The following is a 17,500-nucleotide window of genomic DNA, read 5'->3' as shown; positions in this document are numbered from 1 at the left end:
CCTTACTGTAGACATAAATACTTCATCCTTACTATACTGTAGACCTAAAGACTTCATCCTTACTATACTGCAGACCTAAAGACTTCATCCTTACTATACTATAGACATAAAGACTTCATCCTTACTATACTGTAGACCTAAAGACTTCATCCTTACTATACTGCAGACCTAAAGACTTCATCCTTACTATACTATAGACATAAAGACTTCATCCTTACTATACTGTAGACCTAAAGACTTCATCCTTACTATACTGCAGACCTAAAGACTTCATCCTTACTATACTATAGACATAAAGAGTTCATCCTTACTATACTGTAGACCTAAAGACTTCATCCTTACTATACTGCAGACCTAAAGACTTCATCCTTACTATACTATAGACATAAAGACTTCATCCTTACTATACTGTAGACCTAAAGACTTCATCCTTACTATACTGCAGACCTAAAGACTTCATCCTTACTATACTATAAACATAAAGACTTCATCCTTACTATACTGTAGACCTATAGACTTCATCCTTACTATACTGCAGACCTAAAGACTTCATCCTTACTATACTGTAGACATAAAGACTTCATCCTTACTATACTGTAGACATAAAGACTTCATCCTTACTATACTGTAGACATAAAGACTTCATCCTTACTGTACTGTAGACCTAAAGACTTCATCCTTACTGTACTGTAGACCTACAGACTTCATCCTTACTATACTGTAGACCTACAGACTTCATCCTTACTATACTGTAGACATAAAGACTTCATCCTTACTATACTGTAGACCTACAGACTTCATCCTTACTATACTGTAGACCTACAGACTTCATCCTTACTATACTGTAGACCTACAGACTTCCTCCTTACTATACTGTAGACCTACAGACTTCATCCTTACTATAATGTAGACATAAAGACTTCATCCTTACTATACTGTAGACCTACAGACTTCCTCCTTACTATACTGTAGACCTACAGACTTCCTCCTTACTATACTGTAGACCTACAGACTTCATCCTTACTATAATGTAGACATAAAGACTTCATCCTTACTATACTGTAGACCTACAGACTTCATCCTTACTATACTGTAGACCTACAGACTTCCTCCTTACTATACTGTAGACCTACAGACTTCATCCTTACTATAATGTAGACCTACGGACTTCATCCTTACTATACTGTAGACCTACAGACTTCCTCCTTACTATACTGTAGACCTACAGACATCATCCTTACTATAATGTAGACATAAAGACTTCATCCTTACTATACTGTAGACCTACAGACTTCCTCCTTACTATACTGTAGACCTACAGACTTCATCCTTACTATAATGTAGACATAAAGACTTCATCCTTACTATACTGTAGACCTACAGACTTCATCCTTACTATACTGTAGACCTACAGACTTCCTCCTTACTATACTGTAGACCTACAGACTTCATCCTTACTATAATGTAGACCTACAGACTTCATCCTTACTATACTGTAGACCTACAGACTTCATTCCTACTATACTGTAGACCTACAGACTTCATCCTTACTATACTGTAGACCTACAGACTTCATCCTTACTATACTGTAGATCTACAGACTTCATCCTTACTATACTGTAGACATAAAGACTTTGTAGTTGTTGCTCCAGTTCTCATTAAAACATGAACCCTGACCTCAACTCCAACCTGTCTCCACTTGCTGCTGACAAACTGTGTTATGGTAATGATACATATGTTGGCGTTACATTAAACATGTTAACATCTTTATCAGATTAGAAGACATTAGGTTCTGCTTCTGTCTGTCTGCCAATATAACACCTTTCAACATGTAGTCTGTGACCTGCGGGTGTTACATGTTGGTTACACCTGTTCTAACCACACACACACACACACACACACACACACACACACACGCACGCACGCACGCACGCACGCACGCACGCACGCACGCACGCACGCACGCACAGCAGAACAACTTCAATGCCTGAAGGCCTCACAGCCTGGTCTGATACCTGGATGTTTACTGCATCTATAAAGCTGTTGTTTCCTGGTGGAAGGAAGCCCTGCCAGCTCCCTCAGTTAGCTACAGCCTCACAGCCTGGTCTGATACCTGGATGTTTACTGCATCTATAAAGCTGTTGTTTCCTGGTGGAAGGAAGCCCTGCCAGCTCCCTCAGTTAGCTACAGCCTCACAGCCTGGTCTGATACCTGGATGTTTACTGCATCTATAAAGCTGTTGTTTCCTGGTGGAAGGAAGCCCTGCCAGCTCCCTCAGTTAGCTACAGCCTCACAGCCTGGTCTGATACCTGGATGTTTACTGCATCTATAAAGCTGTTATTTCCTGGTGGAAGGAAGCCCTGCCAGCACCCCCAGTTAGCTACAGCCTCACAGCCTGGTCTGATACCTGGATGTTTACTGCATCTATAAAGCTGTCGTTTCCTGGTGGACGGAAGCCCTGCCAGCTCCCTCAGTTAGCTACAGCCTCACAGCCTGGTCTGATACCTGGATGTTTACTGCATCTATAAAGCTGTTATTTCCTGGTGGAAGGAAGCCCTGCCAGCTCCCTCAGTTAGCTACAGCCTCACAGCCTGGTCTGATACCTGGATGTTTACTGCATCTATAAAGCTGTTGTTTCCTGGTGGAAGGAAGCCCTGCCAGCTCCCTCAGTTAGCTACAGCCTCACAGCCTGGTCTGATACCTGGATGTTTACCGCATCTATAAAGCTGTTGTTTCCTGGTGGAAGGAAGCCCTGCCAGCTCCCTCAGTTCGCTACAGCCTCACAGCCTGGTCTGATACCTGGATGTTTACTGGACAGACAACACCAATGACAATCTATCTCTCTTCAGTATCTCTTCTTCCAACTTTTTTGGTTGATTGACAGTTGTCCCTCTCTCCTCTTCCCCCTGTTTCCCTATCCCCTCTCTCCTTTTTCTCCCCTTCTCTTTCCTCCCTCCCCAATCTCCCCCTCTCTGGCCTGTCTCCCCCTCTTCCCCCTCTCTGGCCTGTCTCCCCCTCTCTGGCCTGTCTCCCCCTCTTCCCCCTCTCTGGCCTGGCTCTCCCTCTCTGGCCTGTCTCCCCTCTCTGGCCTGTCTCTCCCTCTCTGGCCTGTCTCCCCCTCTCTGACCTGTCTCCCCCTCTTCAGGGAATCCGAGGAGTGGATGGAATCCAAGGTTCCAAGGGAAACTTGGTGAGTGTGACGACTGAGACGTTCTAGAACCCTGTGTTTACATCAACTGGAAGAGTGGTGTCTATGATGCCATTTCCTCTGTCTACAGGGTCCTCCGGGGGAGATGGGAGCATCCGGGCAGCAAGGAAACCCTGGGTTGCAGGTACACACACACACACATAAAAACACACACACTAGTGATGCGCTGGTTGACTCGTAACCGACAGTCCCCCGCGGTTATGTCTCCCGCGGTTATATCCGCGAGGCGGGCGGTTTAGCTTCATGGAATAATGTGTGGATGAAGAGCGGGTGGGTGGTGGGCAGGTTGAATAAAGAGAAAACAAGTCATACCTATAGGCTACAGTGAAGGTTTTTCTGTCATCGTTTTCTATCTGTTGTTAGTGCCGGAGCCTCAGCCTCAGCTATAGCTAATAACTATATCTAATAATATAATAACTGTAATGGCCCAGATACACACCACTGACACAGAAGGGACCACGACAGACTTTAAATCAATAAGAGCAAAGCTGTGAAGTGGATAGTTGAAAACAAATATAACGGAGGACCAGAACAGTAGTGTGATGTTTGGGGAAAGACTTGGTGAAGTGGTTAAAAGAGGACGATGGCACGTCAAGGGAGCTGTACTGTTCAGATGGGTTCAATGGAACAGGAGCCTGACTGACACCTGGATACCGACTGTAGGCCTGTAACCTCTCACATAGTCTATAATCTCTCACATAGTCTATAACCTCTCACATAGTCTATAACCTCTCACATAGTCTATAACCTCTCACATAGTCTATAACCTCTCACATAGTCTATAACCTCTCACATAGTCTATAACCTCTCACATAGTCTATAACCTCTCACATAGTCTATAACCTCTCACATAGTCTATAACCTCTCATATAGTATATCACCTCTCACATAGTCTATAACCTCTCACATAGTCTATAACCTCTCACATAGTCTATAACCGCTCACATAGTCTATAACCTCTCACATAGTCTGTAACCTCTCACATAGTCTATAACCTCTCACATAGTCTATAACCTCTCACATAGTCTATAACCTTTCACATAGTCTATAACCTCTCACATAGTCTGTAACCTCTCACATAGTCTATAACCTCTCACATAGTCTATAACCTCTCACATAGTCTACAGCCTTTCACATAAAACAAATAAGGTTTGATATGTAAGTTGGTTAAATATAGAGCAAAATTATTGATTATTATTGTTTTTATTATTATATATTATTGTTTGTGCCTTGGTCCTATAAGAGCTCTTTGTCACTTCCCACGAGCCGGGTTGTGACGACAACTCTCACTCATTCTTATGTTTAATAAATGTATTGTATAGTGTGTTTGGCAGGCTTACAATGATGGTAAAAAACAACATTTGAGAGTGCACTGACCCTGGTGCTAGAGGGGGTACAGCTGGAGGTTTGAAGGGGTACGGGGACTATATAGATTTAGATGGGGTACAGCTGGAGGTTGAATGTTTGAAAGGGTACGGGACTATATAGATTTAGAGAGGGAACATCTGGAGGTTTGAATGTTTGAAGGGGTATGGGACTATATAGATTTAGAGGGGGTACAGCTGGAGGTTTGAATGTTTGAAGGGGTATGGGTCTATATAGATTTAGAGGGGGTACATCCGGAGGTTTGTAGGGGTACGGGACTATATAGATTTAGAGGGGGTACAGCTGGAGGTTGAATGTTTGAAGGGGTACAGGACTATATATATTTAGAGGGGGTACAGCTGGAGGTTTGAATGTTTGAAGGGGTATGGGTCTATATAGATTTAGAGGGGGTACATCCGGAGGTTTGTAGGGGTACGGGACTATATAGATTTAGAGGGGGTACAGCTGGAGGTTGAATGTTTGAAGGGGTATGGGACTATATAGTTTTAGAGGGGGTACAGGACTATATAAAGTTTGGGAACCACTGGTCTAGGACAACAACTAATGGCAGAAGTGAAGCTGCCTGTATCTCAGTATAGACCCAAGTATAGACCCAAGTTGACTTGCAAAGAGCCTTCTAAAATGTCATAAATGATAAGCAGAAACAGAGGCCTGTCTGAAAAGGTCTGTCAACATTGTTTGACACCATTTCTGACTGTACAGTGCATTTTCTATATTAGCAGGTTAGGGTCAGGTTAGGGTCAGGTTAGGGTTAGGTTAGGGTCAGGTTAGGGTTAGGTTAGGGTCAGGTTAGGGTCAGGTTAGGGTTAGGTTAGGGTCAGGTTAGGGTCAGGTTAGGGTTAGGTTAGGGTCAGGTTAGGGTCAGGTTAGGGTCAGATTAGGGTTAGGGTCAGGTTAGGGTTAGGTTAGGGTCAGGTTAGGGTCAGGTTAGGGTCAGGTTAGGGTTAGGTTAGGGTCAGGTTAGGGTCAGGATAGGGTCAGGTTAGGGTTAGGTTAGGGTCAGGTTAGGGTTAGGTTAGGGTTAGATTAGGGTTAAGGTCAGGTTAGGGTTAGGTTAGGGTCAGGTTAGGGTTAGGTTAGGGTCAGGTTAGGGTCAGGTTAGGGTCAGATTAGGTTAGGGTCAGGTTAGGGTTAGGTTAGAGTCAGGTTAGGGTTAGGTTAGGGTCAGGTTAGGATCGGGTTAGGGTTAGGGTCAGGATAGGGTCAGGTTAGGGTCAGGTTAGGGTCAGGTTAGTGTTAGGTTAGGGTCAGGTTAATGTCAGGTTAGGGTTAGGTTAGGGTTAGGTTAGGTTCAGGTTAGGGTCAGGTTAGGGTCAGATTAGGGTTAGGTTAGGGTCAGGTTAGGGTCAGGTTAGGGTTAGGTTAGGGTCAGGTTAGGGTCAGGTTAGGGTCAGGGTAGGGTCAGGTTCGTCACATGTAGTCAGGCTTTGGCCAATGGGTAATTAGCGGGCGGGTGAACAAACAGCATCTGACCTGCGCTTCATTATCACACCGACACTCTGAACTCCCTCTCTCTGTCTGTCTCTCTTAACTCCCTCTCTCTGTCTGTCTCTCTGAACTCCCTCTCTCTGTCTGTCTCTCTTAACTCCCTCTCTCTGTCTGTCTCTCTGAACTCCCTCTCTCTGTCTGTCTCTCTGAACTCCCTCTCTCTGTCTGTCTCTCTGAACTCCCTCTCTCTGTCTGTCTCTCTGAACTCCCTCTCTCTGTCTGTCTCTCTGAACTCCCTCTCTCTGTCTGTCTCTCTGAACTCCCTCTCTCTGTCTGAACTCCCTCTCTCTGTCTGTCTCTCTGAACTCCCTCTCTCTGTCTGTCTCTAACAGGGGTTTCCTGGTCCTCAGGGCCTGGTGGGCTTGCCAGGACTTAAGGTAGGACTGTCCTAAATATGTTGTCAACATATACTGCATATTAAACATGATAAAGTTAAGGTAGGACTGTCCTACTATATTAAACATGTCTAAGTTAAGGTAGGACTGTCCTACCATGTTAAACATGTTAAAGTTAAGGTAGGACTGTCCTACCATGTTAAACATGTTAAAGTTAAGGTAGGACTGTCCTACCATGTTAAACATGTTAAAGTTAAGGTAGGACTGTCCTACCATGTTAAACATGTTAAAGTTAAGGTAGGACTGTCCTACCATGTTAAACATGTTAAAGTTAAGGTAGGACTGTCCTACCATGTTAAACATGTTAAAGTTAAGGTAGGACTGTCCTACCATGTTAAACATGTTAAAGTTAAGGTAGGACTGTCCTACCATATTCAACATGTCTAAGTTAAGGTAGGACTGTCCTACTATATTAAACATGTCTAAGTAGGTTGTGGTTGAAACATACCAACACAGAATGTATGAGATACTGTATGTCAATATACATTTGAAGTCAGAAGTTTACATACACTTAGGTTGGAGTCATTAAAACTCGTTTACATACACTTAGGTTGGAGTCATTAAAACTTGTTTTTCAACCACTCCACAAATTTCTTGTTAACAAACTATAGTTATGGCAAGTTGGTTAGGACATCTACTTTGTGCATGACACAAGTCATTTTTCCAACAATTGTTTACAGATTATTTCAATTATAATTCACTGTATCACAATTCTAGTGGGTCAGACGTTTACATACACTAAGTTGATTGTGACTTTAAACAACTTGGAATATTCTAGAAAATTATGTCATGGCTTTAGAAGCTTCTGATAGCCTAATTGACAGCATTTGAGTCAATTGGAGGTGTACCTGTGGATGTATTTCAAGGCCTACCTTCAAACTCAGTGCCTCTTTGCTTGGCATCATGGGAAAATCAAAATAAATCATCCAAGACCTCAGAAAAGAAATGTAGACCTCCATATTAAACATGTCTGGTTCATCCTTGGGAGCCAAATGCCTGAATGTACCACGTTCATCTGTACAAACAATAGTACACAAGTATGAACACCATGGGACCACGCAGCCGTCATACTGCTCAGGAAGGAGACGCGTTCTGTCTCCTAGAGATTAATGTAATTTGTTGCGAAAAGTAAAAATCAATCCCAGAACAACAGCAAAGGACCTTGTGAAGATGCTGGAGGAAACAGGTACAAAAGTATCTATATCCACAGTAATACGAGTCCTATATCAACATAACCTGAAAGGCCGCTCAGCAAGGAGAAGCCACTGCTCCAAAGCCGCATAAATAGCCAGACTACGGTTTGCAACTGCACATGGGGACAAAGATCGTACTTTTGGAGAAATGTCCTCTGGTCTGATGAAACAAAAATAGAACTGTTTGGTCATAATGACCATCGTTATGTTTGTAGAAAAAGGGGGGCTTGCAAGCCGGAGAACACCATCCCAACCGTGAAGCATCATCATGTTGTAAGGGGGTGCTTTGCTGCAGGAGGGACTGGTGCACTTCACAAAATAGATGGCATCATGAGGATGGACAATTATGTGGGTATGTTGAAGCAACAAGACATCAGTCAGGAAGTTAAAGCTTGGTCATGCAAATGTGTCTTCCAGATGACAAATGGACAAGCATACTTCCAATGTTGTGTCAAATGGCTTAAGGACAACAAAGTCGAGGTGTTGGAGTGACTGTCCTACTATACAAAGCCCTGAACTCAATCCTATAGAACATGTGGGCAGAACTGAAAAAGCATGTGCGAGCAAGGAGGCCTACAAACCTGACTCAGTTACACCAGCTCTGTCAGGAGGAATGGGCCAAAATTCACCTAACTTAATGTGGGAAGCTTGTGGAAGGCTACTATATTAAACGTTTGACCCAAGTTAAACAATTTAAAGGCAATTATACCAAATACCAATTGAGTGTATGTAAACTTCTGACCCACTGGGAATGTGATTAAATAAATAAAAGCTGAAATAAATCATTCTCTCTACTATTATTCTGACATTTCACATTCTTAAAATGAAGTGGTGATCCTCACTGACATAAAACAGGGAATTTTTAATAGGATTACATTTCAGGAATTGTGAAAAACTGAGTTTAAATGTATTTTGCTAAGGTGTATGTAAACTTCCGACTTCAACTATATATAGAACATGTCAAAACACAGGAATATATGACAACATATACTTTACATGCCATATGATATGATGAGGTAAATTAAAGGTGTAGGTTGTAATTAAAATGGCTTTGTCTCTCAGGGGCCCCAAGGGAAGAAAGGGTTGCAGGGACTACCTGGGAATGATGGACCTACCGTGAGTACTGCATACACACTAACATAAACGCTAACGCACACACATACGCTAACACACACGCTAACAAACTCACACACGCTAATGCACACACTAACACACACACACACATACGCTAACACACACGCTAACAAACTCACACACGCTAATACACACACTAACACACACACACACACACACACACACACACACACACACACACACACACACACACACACACACACACACACACACACACACACACACACACACACACACACACACACACACACACACACACACAGTTAATACACTGTCCTACACATTACACACACACAGGTAGGGACACACACACACACATATGCTAACACACACGCTAACAAACTCACACACGTCCTACTATATTAAACACACACAGTTAACTAACACACACACACATATTCGCTCTCATCCATATGATCTTGTCCTCGTGTCTACAGGGTCACCCAGGAGAGAGGGGACTCCAGGAGAGAAGGGACTACCATGTAAGCCTGTCACTGTGTGTGTGTGTGTGTGTGTGTGTGTGTGTGTGTGTGTGTGTGTGTGTGTGTGTGTGTGTGTGTGTGTGTGTGTGTGTGTGTGTGTGTGTGTGTGTGTGTGTGTGTGTGTGATGTTACTGATGTGTCTCTGTGTGTGTGTATAGGGCCCACCAGGAGTCCAGGGGCCTATAGGATATCCAGGATCAAGAGGAGTGAAGGTACATTCTAAATCTGTGTTCTGTTCTGTTTGTTCTGATTCTCTGTCTCTGGGTTCCATTCTAAGTGTGTATTCTCTGTCTCTGGGTTCCATTCTAAGTGTGTATTCTCTGTCTCTGGGTTCCATTCTAAGTGTGTATTCTCTGTCTCTGGGTTCCATTCTAAGTGTGTATTCTCTGTCTCTGGGTTCCATTTTAAGTGTGTATTCTCTGTCTCTGGGTTCCATTCTAAGTGTGTATTCTCTGTCTCTGGGTTCCATTCTAAGTGTGTATTCTCTGTCTCTGTGTTCCATTCTAAGTGTGTATTCTCTATCTCTGTGTTCCATTGTAAGTGTGTATTCTCTGTCTCTGGGTTCCATTCTAAGTGTGTATTCTCTGTCTCTGGGTTCCATTCTAAGTGTGTATTCTCTGTCTCTGTGTTCCATTCTAAGTGTGTATTCTCTGTCTCTGGGTTCCATTCTAAGTGTGTATCTCTGTCTTTGGGTTCCCTTCTAAGTGTGTATTCTCTGTCTCTGTGTTCCATTCTAAGTGTGTATTCTCTGTCTCTGGGTTCCATTCTAAGTGTGTATTCTCTGTCTTTGGGTTCCCTTCTAATGTGTGTATTCTCTGTCTCTGGGTTCCATTCTAAGTGTGTATTCTCTGTCTTTGGGTTCCCTTCTAAGTGTGTATTCTCTGTCTCTGGGTTCCATTCTAAGTGTGTATTCTCTGTCTCTGGGTTCCATTCTAAGTGTGTATTCTCTGTCTTTGGGTTCCCTTCTAAGTGTGTATTCTCTGTCTCTGGGTTCCATTCTAAGTGTGTATTCTCTGTCTCTGGGTTCCATTCTAAGTGTGTATTCTCTGTCTTTGGGTTCCCTTCTAAGTGTGTATTCTCTGTCTCTGGGTTCCATTCTAAGTGTGTATTCTCTGTCTTTGGGTTCCCTTCTAAGTGTGTATTCTCTGTCTCTGGGTTCCATTCTAAGTGTGTATTCTCTGTCTCTGGGTTCCATTCTAAGTGTGTATTCTCTGTCTCTGGGTTCCATTCTAAGATGTGTATTCTCTGTCTCATCCACAGGAGCGGACGGAATTAGAGGAATGAAGGGAAGCAAAGGGGAGAAGGTGAGAGAGACACAGATCTACCCTGTTATCTCTGTTTTACCCAGCTCTACCCTGAGTTATGTGATCCATCTCTGTGGTTTACCCAGCTCTACCCTGTGTTATCTCTGTGTTTTATCCAGCTCTACCCTGTGTTATCTTTGTGTTTTACCCAGCTCTACATCCTGAGTTATCGCTGTGGTTTACCCAGCTCTACCCTGTGTTATCTCTGTGTTTTACCCAGCTCTACCCTGAGTTATCTCTGTGTTTTACCCAGCTCTACCCTGAGTTATCTCTGTGTTTTTACAAAGCACTACCCTGAGTTATCTCTGTTTTACCCAGCTCTACCCGGAGTTATCTCTGTGGTTTACCCAGCTCTACCCTGTGTTATCTCTGTGTTTTACCCATCTCTACCCTGAGTTATCTCTGTGTTTTACCCAGCTATACCCTGAGTTATCTCTGTTTTACCCAGCTGTACCCTGAGTTATCTCTGTGGTTTACCCAGCTCTACCCTGAGTTATCTCTGTTTTACACAGCTCTACCCTGAGTTATCTCTGTGTTTTACCCATCTCTACCCTGAGTTATCTCTGTGTTTTACCCAGCTCTACCCCTGAGTTATCTCTGTGTTTTACCCAGCTCTACCCTGAGTTATCTCTGTGTTTTACCCAGCTCTACCCTGAGTTATCTCTGTGTTTTACCCAGCTATACCCCGATTAGCTCTGTGTTTTTTACAAAGCACTACCCAGAGTTATCTCTGTGTTTTACCCAGCTATACCCTGAATTATCTCTGTGTTTTACCCAGCTATACCCTGAGTTATCTCTGTGTTTTACCCAGCTATACCCCGATTAGCTCTGTGTTTTTTACAAAGCACTACCCAGAGTTATCTCTGTTCCGGGTTGTAGGGTGAGGATGGGTTCCCCGGCTCTAAGGGAGAGATGGGGCTGAAAGGTGACGGGGTGACAACGGGGTCCCAGGGTCCAGGGGAGAGGATGGTCCTGAAGGACCTAAAGGACAGGCTGGACCCCTGGGGGAGGCTGGAGCCGTGGGCATCGCTGGAGAAAAGGTAGGTGGTACACAGATGGGGTGTGTGGGAGGAAGGGGGTTGTCTGCACTGTCCCACTGTCCCACTGAGCTAAAGAAAAAGTTACATGAAGTCAACATTTCCAGAAGACTCAATCTTCTCTCTCTCTCTCTCTCTCTCTCTCTCTCTCTCTCTCTCTCTCTCTCTCTCTCCTCTCTCTCTCTCTCCCTCTCCTCTCTCTCTTCTCCTCCCTCTCTCTCTCTCTCTCTCTCTCTCCTCTCTCTCTCTCTCTCTCCCTCCTCTCCTCTCTCTCTCTCTCTCTCTCTCTCTCCCTCTCTCTCTCTCTCCTCTCTCTCTCTCTCTCTCTCTCTCTCTCTCTCTCTCTCTCTCTCTCTCTCTCTCCTCTCTCTCTCTCTCTCTCTCTCTCTCTCGCTCTCTCTCCTCTCTCTTCTCCTCCTCTCTCTCTCTCTCTCAGGGTAAACTGGGAGTTCCAGGGTTACCGGGGTATCCTGGACAAAAAGGACCGAAGGTGAGAGGAGTTAATATATCAAGTAAACCAATATACATGTCAGTTAACAAAGGGAAGGCTAACACATTGTTTGATCGTAGCAGTAACAGAGAAGGCTAACACATTGTTTGATCGTAGCAGGAACACAGAGAAGGCTAACACATTGTCTGATCGTAGCAGTAACTAACACATTGTCTGATCGTAGCAGTAACTAACACATTGTCTGATCGTAGCAGTAACTAACACATTGTCTGATCGTAGCAGTAACAGAGAAGGCTAACACATTGTCTGATCGTAGCAGGAACACAGAGAAGGCTAACACATTGTCTGATCGTAGCAGTAACTAACACATTGTCTGATCGTAGCAGTAACAGAGAAGGCTAACACATTGTCTGATCGTAGCAGTAACTAACACATTGTCTGATCGTAGCAGTAACAGAGAAGGCTAACACATTGTCTGATCGTAGCAGTAACAGAGAAGGCTAACACATTGTCTGATCGTAGCAGTAACTAACACATTGTCTGATCGTAGCAGTAACTAACACATTGTCTGATCGTAGCAGTAACTAACACATTGTCTGATCGTAGCAGTAACAGAGAAGGCTAACACATTGTCTGATCGTAGCAGGAACACAGAGAAGGCTAACACATTGTCTGATCGTAGCAGTAACTAACACATTGTCTGATCGTAGCAGTAACAGAGAAGGCTAACACATTGTCTGATCGTAGCAGGAACACAGAGAAGGCTAACACATTGTCTGATCGTAGCAGGAACACAGAGAAGGCTAACACATTGTCTGATCGTAGCAGGAACACAGAGAAGGCTAACACATTGTCTGATCGTAGCAGTAACACAGAGAAGGCTAACACATTGTCTGATCGTAGCAGGAACACAGAGAAGGCTAACACATTGTCTGATCGTAACAGTAACTAACACATTGTCTGATCATAACAGTAACTAACACATTGTCTGATCGTAGCAGTAACTAACACATTGTTTGATCGTAGCAGTAACAGAGAAGGCTAACACATTGTCTGATCGTAGCAGTAATGTTTCTGTGTGTGTCAATCCCAACAGGGTTCGGATGGTTTTCCTGGATCTATTGGAGTTTTGGGAGAGAAGGGGAAGAGGGTGAGTAGCTGCTGCCAACACACTGTCATTGACACTGACCCAACTCCAGCCATTTTAATAATGGGAATTGATGGGAAATGATGTAAATATATCACTAGCCACTTTAAACAATGCTACCTTATATAATGTTACTTACCCTACATTATTCATCTCATATGCATATGTATATACTGTACTCTACAACATCGACTGCATCCTTATGTAACACATGTATCACTAGCCACTTTAACTATGCCACTTTGTTTACTTTGTCTACACACTCATCTCATATGTATATACTGTACTCGATACCATCTACTGTATGCTGCTCTGTACCATCACTCATTCATATATCCTTATGTACATGTTCCTTATCCCCTTACACTGTGTATAAGACAGTAGTTTTGGAATTGTTAGTTAGATTACTTGTTGGTTATCACTGCATTGTCGGAACTAGAAGCACAAGCATTTCGCTACACTCGCATTAACATCTGCTAACCATGTGTATGTGACAAATACAATTTGATTTGATTTGATTTGATTTTAGTAGAGGGAGGCTTTACAATAGGGCGTATTCATACATTCAATCTGGAGTGCCAGAGTGCACTCTGGGCGTTCCTAAATTCAGAGCGTTATGCTCTTGGAGCGTTCAGAGTGTTTCTCTCTAGGAGCGTTCAGAGTGTTCTCTAGGAGCGTTCAGAGTGTTCTCTAGGAGCGTTCAGAGTGTTTCTCTAGGAGCGTTCAGAGTGTTCTCTAGGAGCGTTCAGAGTGTTCTCTAGGAGCGTTCAGAGTGTTCTCTAGGAGCGTTCAGAGTGTTCTCTAGGAGCGTTCAGAGTGTTCTCTAGGAGCGTTCACAGTGTTCTCTAGGAGCGTTCAGAGTGTTCTCTAGGAGCGTTCAGAGTGTTCTCTAGGAGCGTTCAGAGTGTTCTCTAGGAGCGTTCAGAGTGTTTCACTCTAGGAGCGTTCAGAGTGTTCTCTAGGAGCGTTCAGAGTGTTTCGCTCTAGGAGCATTCAGAGTGTTCTCTAGGAGCGTTCAAAGTGTTCTCCAGGAGCGTTCAGAGTGTTCTCTAGAGCGTTCAGAGTGTTTCACTCTAGGAGCGTTCAGAGTGTTCTCTAGGAGCGTTCAGAGTGTTCTCTAGGAGCGTTCAGAGTGTTTCACTCTAGGAGCATTCAGAGTGTTCTCTAGGAGCGTTCAAAGTGTTCTCCAGGAGCGTTCAGAGTGTTCTCTAGGAGCGTTCAGAGTGTTCTCTAGGAGCGTTCAGAGTGTTCTCTAGGAGGTTCAGAGTGTTCTCTAGGAGCGTTCAGAGTGTTCTCTAGGAGCGTTCAGAGTGTTTCGCTCTAGGAGCGTTCAGAGTGTTCTCTAGGAGCGTTCAGAGTGTTCTCCAGGAGCGTTCAGAGTGTTCTCTAGGAGCGTTCAGAGTGTTTCACTCTAGGAGCATTCAGAGTGTTCTCTAGGAGCGTTCAAAGTGTTCTCCAGGAGCGTTCAGAGTGTTCTCTAGGAGCGTTCAGAGTGTTCTCTAGGAGCGTTCAGAGTGTTTCACTCTAGGAGCGTTCAGAGTGTTCTCTAGGAGCGTTCAGAGTGTTTCACTCTAGGAGCGTTCAGAGTGTTCTCTAGGAGCGTTCAGAGTGTTCTCTAGGAGGTTCAGAGTGTTCTCTAGGAGCGTTCAGAGTGTTCTCTAGGAGCGTTCAGAGTGTTCTCTAGGAGCGTTCAGAGTGTTCTCTAGGAGCGTTCAGAGTGTTCTCTAGGAGCGTTCAGAATGTTTCACTCTAGGAGCGTTCAGAGTGTTCTCTAGGAGCGTTCAGAATGTTTCACTCTAGGAGCGTTCAGAGTGTTCTCTAGGAGCGTTCAAAGTGTTCTCTAGGAGCGTTCAGAGTGTTCTCTAGGAGCGTTCAGAATGTTTCACTCTAGGAGCGTTCAGAGTGTTCTCTAGGAGCATTCAGAATGTTTCACTCTATTAGCGTTCAGAGTGTTCTCTAGGAGCGTTCAAAGTGTTCTCCAGGAGCGTTCAGAGTGTTCTCTAGGAGCGTTCAGAGTGTTCTCTAGGAGCGTTCAGAGTGTTCTCTAGGAGCGTTCAAAGTGTTCTCTAGGAGCGTTCAGAGTGTTCTCTAGGAGCGTTCAGAGTGTTCTCTAGGAGCGTTCAAAGTGTTCTCCAGGAGCGTTCAGAGTGTTCTCTAGGAGCGTTCAGAGTGTTCTCTAGGAGCGTTCAGAGTGTTCTCTAGGAGCGTTCAGAGTGTTCTCTAGGAGCGTTCAGAGTGTTCTCTAGGAGCGTTCAGAGTGTTCTCTAGGAGCGTTCAGAGTGTTCTCTAGGAGCGTTCAGAGTGTTCTCTAGGAGCGTTCAGAGTGTTCTCTAGGAGCGTATGGTGTACCCATGGTAACGGTCTGTCCTGTTTTCTCTTCCACAGGGTCCCGGGGGGGAAGCAGGAAGTGCAGGACAGAGGGGTCCTAACGTGAGTATTGTCTGTGTGTGTACGTTTGAATACTGTCTGTGTGTGTGTGAGTACTGTCTGTGTGTGTACGTGTGAATACTGTCTGTGTGTGTGTGTGTGTGTGTGAGTACTGTCTGTGTGTGTGTGTGTGTGTGTGTACTGTCTGTGTGTCTGTGTGTCTGTGTGTGTGTGTGTGTGTGTGTGTGTGTGTGTGTGTGTGTGTGTGTGTGTGTGTGTGTGTGTGTGTGTGTGTGTGTGTGTGTGTGTGTGTGTGTGAGTACTGTCTGTGTGTGTACGTGTGTGAGTACTGTACGTGTGTGAGTACTGTCTGTGTGTGCGTTCGTGTGTGTGTGTGTGAGTACTGTCTGTGTGTGTACGTGTGTGAGTACTGTCTGTGTGCGTGCGTGTGTGTGTGTGTTTATTTCTCTCTGCCTATGCGTGTTTATCTGTGTGTGTGTAATACTGTTGTTTATCCTGCAGGGGGTGCGTGGGGGCCGGGGTGCAAGGGACCAACAGGGAAGACAGGGGGAAAGGTCAGAGTTCAATCCATTCTAATCATTATGAGGTCATCATAATCTCTATCCAGCAGTAACACAGTATGCATCCCAAATGGCACCCTAAAAAGTAGTCCACTACATAGAGAATAGGATAGCCTAGTGGTTAGAGCGTTGGACTAGTAACCGGAAGGTTGCGAGTTCAAACCCCGAGCTGACAAGGTACAAATCTGTCGTTCTGCACTTGAACAGGCTGTCATTGAAAATAAGAATTTGTTCTCAACTGACTTGCCTGGTTAAATGAAGGTAAAAAAATAAAATAAAATAGGGTGCCCTTTGATAAGGGTATCATAGTACATAGAGAATAGGATGCCATTTGGAGCATAACCTCAGTCACACTGATTAATATTATAGTATATATCATATAGTATAATATAAGTTAATAATATAGTATTCTATAATAGTATAGTATATTGTATAGTAGTCTATAAGTTAATAGTATAGTATATTGTATAGGATTATATAAGTTAATAGTATAGTATATTGTATAGTATTCTATAATTGAATACAGAGCATTCGGAAAGTATTCAGACCCCTTAACCTTTTCCACATTTTGTTAAAGCGTAATTCTAAAATGTATTAAATATTTTTCCCTCCTTCATCAATCTAAACACAATACCCCATAATGACAAAGCAAAAACAGATTTTTAGACATTTTTAAATCCCAATTTTAAAAATGATCTCTGTACTTTGCTCTGTTCATCTTTCTCTGATCCTGACTAGCCTCAGTCCCTGCCGCTGAAAAACACCCCCACAGCATAATGGCTCCACCACCATGCTTCACCATGGGGATGGCGACAGGTTTCCTCCAGATGTCACACTTGGCATTCAGGCCAAAGAGTTCAATCTTGGTTTCATCAGACCAGAGAACCTTGTTTCTCATGGTCTGAGAGCCTTTACATACCTTTTGGCAAACTCCAAGTGGGCTGTCATGTGCCTTTTACTGAGTAGTGGTTTCCGTCTGGCCTCTCTACCATAAAGGCCTGATTGGTGGAGTGCTGCAGAGATAGTTGTCCTTCTGGAAGGTTCTCCCATCTCCACAGAGGAACTATAGAGCTCTGTCAGAGTGACCATCGGGTTTTTGGTCACCTCCCTGACCAAGTCCCTTCTACGCTGATTGCTCAGTTTGGCCGGGCGGTCAGTTCTAGGAAGAGTCTTGGTGGTTCCAAACTTCTTCCATTTAAGAATAATGGAGGAATGTTTTGGTGCCCTTCCCCAGATCTGAACCTGAGCCGGATCTGAACACAATCTGGTCTCCTTCGACCTCATGGTTTGGTTTTTGCTCTGACATGCACTGCCAACTGTGGGACCT

The 17,500-nt window shown here is 44.0% G+C and overlaps 1 pseudogene; it reads left to right on the top strand.

Moving 5' to 3' along the window:
* LOC124020541 overlaps positions 1 to 17,500 on the top strand; it is an 87,680-nt pseudogene that overhangs the window by 45,937 nt on the left and 24,243 nt on the right.

Source organism: Oncorhynchus gorbuscha, unplaced genomic scaffold (genome assembly GCF_021184085.1).
Source record: "Oncorhynchus gorbuscha isolate QuinsamMale2020 ecotype Even-year unplaced genomic scaffold, OgorEven_v1.0 Un_scaffold_850, whole genome shotgun sequence".
Classification (NCBI taxonomy): domain Eukaryota; kingdom Metazoa; phylum Chordata; class Actinopteri; order Salmoniformes; family Salmonidae; genus Oncorhynchus; species Oncorhynchus gorbuscha.
The sequence above is the reverse complement of the archived record's forward strand: the minus strand, read 5'-3'. Positions and strand labels throughout refer to the sequence as shown.